This window comes from Lepus europaeus, chromosome 1 (assembly GCF_033115175.1).
Source record: "Lepus europaeus isolate LE1 chromosome 1, mLepTim1.pri, whole genome shotgun sequence".
Taxonomy (NCBI): Eukaryota; Metazoa; Chordata; class Mammalia; order Lagomorpha; family Leporidae; genus Lepus; species Lepus europaeus.
Window position 1 is genome coordinate 172,871,548 of NC_084827.1, and position 8,490 is coordinate 172,880,037.

Here is an 8,490-nt window from a genome sequence, read left to right on the forward strand (position 1 = left end):
AAGCCAGGCTATTTGTTCTGTAGTTTCCCACCTTCTAGGTTTTGTTGATTACATTTCTGTAATGTCACCTGGCAGGTCCCCTGATCCCTACCTAGAAGTAAATGCTGTATTAAACTCAATCTTGGCTGGGGGAGGGGGACAAGAACTTCAATAAGTGGAGTTGTGGCTCATGAATATAATTTTTTTCAACTGATATAGGCAACAATAATGAGCTGGGAGACTATGAATCCGTGCCAAAGTCTCAAAGAAGGTGAATAAGTAATCAAGATCAGATGGAGGGGAATGGAAGGAGATGGTCAACTTGCATCTGTATGGGGAAGGTGTGTAGGAATGGAGAAATGCCATCACAGAAGCACACAAATAGGAGTCTGCATTCACTGCTGGTCCTCTGGCGGAAAGGGAAATGGAAAAGAACCTCCTTTTCCTGAAAATACCACAGAGGAAATAGTGCTCTTACCATAAGCTTGGGTTTCAACTGAGACAAGGGGATGGGGGAGCAGAAGATGGAAGGACAAGGAAGTTGCTTTACAATAGAAAAGAGGTGCTGGGAAAGTCAGAGGGGAACATTGTGGAGCTGAGTTGGAGCACAAAGCAGTATTGGGATGGAAGGATGAGAAGTATAAGAAAACAATGGTGAAGGTAAGGATTTGAGTAGTAGTCATGTCTTTAATGTTATCTGGACTACTAAGCGCTTATAGGTTATAATTACTTGCTAAGATTGCTAATATAGTATCTCACTTAAACATGAATTAGGTACTATTTCTATGCTTATCTTACAGATAAAGAGAACCAGGCTCAGAGGAATTTCCAAAGGTCATACAGTCTTCAGAGACACTGCAGCTCAAGGTTGCAACCAGGCCTCTGACATAAAGGTGGTTCTGTGGCTGATGCCCCTTGACTTTGGTTCTTTGTGGTCTTCATGGCCATTTGAATGCTTTTATACATTGTCAGAACATTTCACATATTTTTTGGTACCAAAGATGATTTTTCTTTGAAAAAGATTTATTTATTTATTTATTTAAAAACCAGAATTATATATAGAGAGGTAGAGACAGAGAGATCTTCCACGAGCTGGCTTATTCCCCAGATGGCTGCAATGACCAGGGCTGAGCCAGGACAAATCAGGAGCCAGAAGCTTCATTCAGGTCTCCAATATGGGCAAAAGGGGCGCAAGTACTTGTGCCACATTTCCCTGCTTTTCCTAGACCATTAGCAGGGACCTGGATTGGAAGTGGAGCAGCCAGGACACGTACCAGTGCCCATATGGGATGCTGACATTGCAGGGGGCAGATTCACATGCCACACCACAATGCCAGCTCCAGTGGGTTTATTTTGTTTCTTCAAACAATAAAGAGTAATTTCAATTGTGGTATAGATAACTTCTTCCCTGGAAGTGTCAGACACATGCCACATTGTAATTTCTTTCTTGCTGAATCTCTTTATAGCATGTTTTCTACTTATCCACTCACTCAAGAGATAGCTTTTGAGCACCTACTATGTATCAAGCACTGTTATGGTCACTGCGGATAGGCAGGACAAAGCTGCTGCTCTCATGTGGCTTCTAGTTGAGAGTGGGGTAAAAACAACACACACAGTAATCAAACAGGTGTGTGTGAGTGTGTGTGTGTGTGTATGAGGGTATACTCTCTATATTATATATACATATATATATATACACTATATGATATATGTATTAAGAAGGGAAAATAAGGTCAGATGAAAGGCTAGAGAGTAGGGATGAGGTTTGGATGGAAAACTTCTTCATATCTATATTATACAGTTTGCTACAATTCATTGTCTTTCTCTCAGAAATAGCATCCATGTCTTATTTGTGGCTGAGTACGGAACCAGATAAGGTAAAGACAACCAATGTTTACAAAGCCATCCCAGCATGCAATCTCACCTTTCTGAGCTAACATAGGGTCTTTGAGGACTATTGCACTAGGCCTGGGTTTACTCTGACTGAGAGACTAGGTCAGAGGTAGAATCCTGAAGATCATAAAGCGCTCTTCACTGGGTTGACTTTTGACCAAGTAACAAGACTCCAGCTAGGGCTAAGATAGGAAAACTTAAATGTGTGTTCAAACTGTGACTTGGTAACTTGTGACTTGGTGGCCTCCATTGGGTCTGGTGATTTTACAAACTTGTGTTCTTTCTGTGACTCTGGTTCAGATTATAAATAAACCTGGTAGTACAATGTGGCTGGAGGACATGGTGCATTCCTTTAGTGATTAGCATCTGTTTCTAGCAGGAAACAGTCTCAAGGCTGGTGTGGAACATTTGCTTCATTTTTCTTGTTCCTTCTTCTCTCCTCCCCATCTGAAGGACACTCATCTTAACGGAGATATAATAAAACTAAATTCACCTGAATTCCAGGTGAAGGGAAAGTGTTGGATTTAGATTCATTTAGACTGACATCACAATGAGCTTAATGCTTCAGAGGCCCAAATCGGGGTAAGAAAAGAGATGCTCATTTCCAAGTCTTGAAGTTTAGAAGTGGATTCAGGCAGGAATAGGAGACAAAAAGACTATGGTACTGAGAAGAACAAATGGAGGCTAACCTTGGGGCATTTGGAATGTATCACACAAAGTCTAACATTGTCAACATGACATTATTACACAAATTCTTTTAAAAATATTTTATTTATTTATTTGAGAGGCAGAGTTAGAGACAGAGAGAGAGAGTTAGAGACAGAGAGAGACAGAGAGAGAGAGAGAGGTCTTCCATCTGCTGGTTCACTCCCCAAGTGACTGCAGCAGCCAGAGCTGGGCCAACCTGAAGCCAGGAGCTAGGAGCTTCCTCTGGGTCTCTCACAGGGGTGCAGGGGCCAAAGCACTTAGGCCATCTTATACTGCTTTCCCCGGCCATGAGCAGAAAGCTGGATCAGAAGAGAAGCAGCTGGGACACGAGCTGGTGCCCGTATGGGATGCTGGTGCCAAAGGTGGATGCTTAGCCTACTATGCCCCAGTGCAGGCCCCTACATAAATTCTTCAGTTCCTTATGTAATTTCTTCAGCCACAGAAGTTTATTCACATCTGTCTTGGGCTTGTTTCAGGGTATGTTCATTGAGTAGAAGGGTTCTGGTGATGAATGGATGTCCTACATCACTGGAATGCTTTGGCCATGATTTGTTCACATCTCAGGGCAGAAGCTAACACATGGTTTTCCCTGAAAAATGTAAAGGGCACCATTATGTCTCCCACCCAGGTCCATGATGAGAGAGGCAATAAGCTCTTTCCTCTGCTTTGTGGTACTTCTGTGGCCTTGCGTTGGCACTTTGTCAGATGCCTATATAATACATGTTACACACAGAGATGTCACCTAGTATCCGTCTCTTTTAATAAAATCAAGTCTAAGGCAATCACAGAGATTTCCTTCACCCTCTTTCATCATCTGTTCCCTGGACTTGGCAGGATGGGTGCAGTCTCATCTGGACCGGATATTGGGTGGCACTCACTGAAAGGATTCCAGTCCTTCAGTTTTCCACCCTCGGGGCTCCTGGGGAAGGACTTGCCACCTGCTGCTTCTTACCTCCGCCTCCGCCCTGCTCCTCTCAGCTCAGATTTCTTCTGGGCCTGACCTGGCTTGCCCATCCTCCCTACCCTACTGTAAAATTCAGCTCCACTTTCTCTAGCTGATGAAACCTGCCTGCAGATGAGTCAGTTGTCAGTTTGAATAAATGGGTGTTTTCCATTTGACTAGAAAAGAGGGTAAAAATATTATCCCCTTGCACTGAAAAGCCAACAACAGACCCTCCCCCCATCCAACATTTAAACCTCCAGTTAAGAAGAAAGTAGAGAATTTTAATTTTAATTCAGAAAAGCATTTTTTTAAAAAAACAGAAATGCTATGGAACTTAAGGGAAGGACTGTGAGTTTTACCTGGGGCTTGCAGAGGCTTCCAAGAAATGAGGTGAGCATATAGGGCCATCTTTCAAGGTGTCAGGTGGGGAAATTAGTTTGTGTGCAAATTTGTGTGCAGCAAAGCTTGTTCGTGCACATATGCTAGTATGTGTGTGCATGCATGTTGTAGAAGTGGCTGGAGGTAAGGGTGAAAGGGACACTAGTCACCTTAAGATGGTGCCTTTATCCTTGGGACAATGAAAATGAGTGAGGGATTTAGGCATGAATGACAAGGTCTGAGCTGCTCAACTCCTGTCTGAGAATGGCAACCTCTCTTCTTGGTACTTAGATCTCATGCATTCCCTTCATTTCTTTTTTAAATTTTTTTTCTTTTTAAATTTGTTTTAAAAATTTATTTTACTTATTTGAAAGGCAGAGAGAGAGAGAGAGAGAGAGAGTGATTTAGAGATTTTTCCATCTGCTGGTTCACTCCCCAAATGGCAACAATAGTCTAGGCTGGGCCAGGCTGGAGCAGGAGCCTGGAACTCTATCTGGGGTCTCATTTAGGGGTTCAGGATCCCAAGCACTTGGGCCATTTTTCTCTACTTTCCAGGCACACTAGCAGGGATCTGGATCAGAAGCGGAGTAGCTGGGATTCGATATGGGATTCTAGAGTTGCAGGTGCCACAACATTTTCCCTCCTCCCTTGTCTTTCAACCATGTCTGTAGGCTCTAGCTTTTTCCCCAACCAGCCTAATCCCAGCCTTTGACACAAAATCAATTCTGTGGACATTCTTGTCCCTTTGCTCCCTTGTGCTGCGTGCAAGCTGCAAAACTCCACATGTGTCTCAGTTTACCCTTATACTTGATTCACGGATTGCTAAATACTGGTGGCTGAGCTCCGCTCTCTTTAGTCTGGTACTATTGCAAATTTGTGGTCTTTTAAATCAACTGGGCCTTAAGTGTGCCTATCAAAGCAAAAATTGTATCAGACAAAATCAAATAGGCAAGGCTAGTCAATAGAAGAGTGAACCCCATTCCAAAGTCTGGACTCAATTCTGATGAAACAAAGGGAATTAGAGTTTATAAGAGCTCGGGCAGGGTATTGTAAGCCATATGTGTTTGCTAATTGACTTTACCAAAGGAACAGTAAACTTTTTAATATTTTCATAATGGAGACAATTTTACAACTTGGAGCCAGGTACCTGCCCACAGAAGTTAGGTTTCCACCCTACTATAAAGCTGGGAGATAGGGCACTATCTTCTTTGATGATTACATTTCAAAGGGATGACTTTCTGATCCTTGGGAAAGTTATTCCTGTGTTATAACTCTGGCAAGAAGTTTTTCCAAAAATCTACATTTCAAAAGGACAGAGAAAGAATTCACAAAGGCAGATTTTCTAAAGTAGCTGCTCTAAGGAAGAGGAGGTCAGAGGCCCAGAGGCAGGCAAAAGTCTGTTTGCACAAGTTAGAGGAGCTATAAGCTCCTCTTGATCACCCACCCACATGACCCTGGTCACTTTTTAGGTGAACTTACTGGCCTCCCCTGGGTGTTATCTCCATGCTGCAGCTTGCTTTGGAGCTGCTGTCTTGGAGCCCATGCGAAGTTCCCTACAGAGCTCTTTTCTTAGGCAGCTTGGTTTCCTGCTTCACAAGAAACAAGAACCTTGTCCCACAGGTATCTGCTGGCCTCTCTCCTGACTTCTAGGTGCAGCCTGCTGTGTTCGCTCCAATTACTGGATTAACTTTCCCTTTAGCTCAGAGCCAAGTCATCCTCTCTGATTGCACGTCAACTCTTGACTTTGCTCCTAAAATTACCCCTTCTTTGTCCTGTCTTTCCAATATTTCCCTTACTGTTCTCTTTTATTTCTCTCTTGTTCTTTTAACCTTCTCCCCCAAACTTCATCTTGAGGGTTAGACTCAAACTTCATCTTGAAGGTTGGACAGTGAGAGAGAGAGACAGAGAGAAAGGTCTTCCTTTTCCGTTGGTTCACCCCCCAAATAGCTGCTGCGGCTGGCGCACTGTGGCCGGTACACCGTGCTGAGCCAAAGCCAGGAGCCAGGTGCTTCTCCTGGTCTCCCATGCGGGTGCAGGGCCCAAGCACTTGGGCCATCCTCCATTGTACTCCCGGGCCACAGCAGAGAGCTGGCCTGGAAGAGGGGCAACCGGGACAGAATCTGGTGCCCCAACCAGGACTAGAACCCGGTGTGCTGGCGCCGCAAGGCAGAGGATTAGCCTATTGAGCCGTGGCACCGGCCTAGACTCCTCTTTACTTGTCTATCTGCCTACTTACCAGTCTTCCTCTACTTATCAATCACCCACATCCCTAAAAGTCATCTTTCTTCTTCCTTGTCCTTGCCCCGCCCCCACCCCCCCCACCCCCGATTGGGCCCTGATCCTGCCCTTGATGGCTTTGCAACAGCTGCCACCACTGCTCTTTCCTGTCTCACCTCTCTCGCCTTCTTTCTGTGACTCTCACTTCCTAACAGGTTTTCAGCCTTTACTCTCTTCCCATTGGAATATGTCTTGCATATCATTTGCCATCTTATGCACTAACATTGATGTTACCCCTCTCAGAAGATAAATTGCCCCTGAGTCGCCATTACATGGCAAATCCTCAATCTGGGCTCCAGGGTCCTGCATGACATCGTCCCACCTGCCTCTTAGACTTACTCATGCATTCCACCTCATCCATGCACATAGATTCTTTTCCAAGACTTGAGTACACTTTATCATTTTGTGTCTACACATCCCTCTACATAGCACTACCTGGAAAGCTTTATTCAACTCAAGTGCTTGAGCTCTTACATGGACCATTCTCAGATAATTCCAACACCAGTACCTCTTTTATCCCTCTAAGTGTCCACAGCAAATATGTTTCTCCTACTATGGGAGCCTGTACCTCATTCTCCCATGTACACCTACATCCTTGCCATCTGGGCTTCCTCTCTGCACAACACTGTGCTTGCCTTTAGGTGAAGACAACTGCGCTGTCTTTGCCTCTTTACATTTCTAGTAGTGTCTAGTATAAGGGATTTTCTTTGGATATTTTTGAATGACTATAAAAACTACTTGATAATTTCTAGAGGAAATCAATATTCTTATACACAGTTGGTGAAAATACAATTTAGAACATATGTCCCAAAGTTGAGTTTTCAAAATTTGTTGGAAACATAAAAATGTGTGTTTATTTTATAGCATTTTTATTTCATGGAAATTTATCCTAAACATAAAATTGTGTAGGAGCTCATGACAGTGTTGGCTATTTGAACAATGAAAATATCTAACCAGGAGAGAGAGTTTTATAGAGCATTACAGCTCTATACTCAGATGCATTCAATACATCCATAGATCTTTTGTAGGTGGTGTCACCTATGTTAAATTTATCAAATGCTTCTCTACCGATTAGTAAACTTATAGTGCCTTAAATCTCCAATATCCATCTTCATCCCAGAACACCTGGAATTTTATGCTTCCAGAAAGTCAAGGTGGGATTGTCTTGAGCAACAGGATTCTGTGCATAGTGAGAAGGAAAATGAGGGTCCTTAAAAAAGTTCATGGGAAAGAAATGGAAGCAAAAAATGACTTTATTTCTACTTGCTATTCTTTGCATCCCTAGCACCTAAGATGGTGTCTTCATAGAGGATGCTCAATGAATCATGCAAAAATGAAAATATGTTCATAAGATATGAATGTGTTCAGAATATATATACATACAGAACATCTATAAGCAGGAAAGTAATATTTATAGTAAAATCACGTATTTTTGAAAAAATACATGAGTTAGTGGGGAAATGGAATTTAAAGATCTTTTTCAATTTTTTAAAGATTTAGTTATTTTTATTTGAAAGTCAGAGTTACACAGAGAGAGGAGAGGCAGAGAAAGAGAGAGAGAGAGAGAGAGAGAGAGAGAGAGAGAGAGAGAGAGAGAGAGGAGAGGTCTTCCATCCGATGGTTCACTCCCCAACTGGCCACAATGGCTGGAGTTGTGCCGATTCGAAGCCAGGAGCCAGGAGCTTCTTCCAGGTCTCCCACATGGGTGCAGGGGTCCAAGGACTTGAGCCATCTTCTACTGCTTTCCCAGGCCATAGCAGAAAGCTGGATTGGAAGTGGAGCAGCCAGGTTTCAAACTGGCATCCATATGGGATGCCAGCACTTCAGGCCAGGGTGTTAACCCACTTCGCCACAGTGCCGGCCCCTTTTTTTCCCCCAATTTTTATTTAATAAATATGAATTTACAAAGTACAACTTTTGAATTATAGCGGCTTTCCCCCCCATAACCTCCCTCCCACCCATAACCCTCCCATCTCCCACTCCCTCTCCCATCCCATTGTTCATCAAGATTCATTTTCAATTATCTTTATATACAGATCAGCTTAGTATATACTAAGTAAAGATTTCAACAGACTGCACCCACACAGACACACAAAGTATAAAGTACTGTTTGAGTAGTAGTTTTACCGTTAATGGAATTTAAAGATAATGTGGATCTTCCCTAAGCTTTTGGAAATCCTGTCATATGTGTATATGTCTAGAAAAAAATGAAAAGGGAAACAATAAAGAGATAATTTTTCTTAATTCTAGGTTTTGGAATACTAAGGAATTTTTTTTCTTAACACATTTTTCTTTTTGTAAATTATATACTA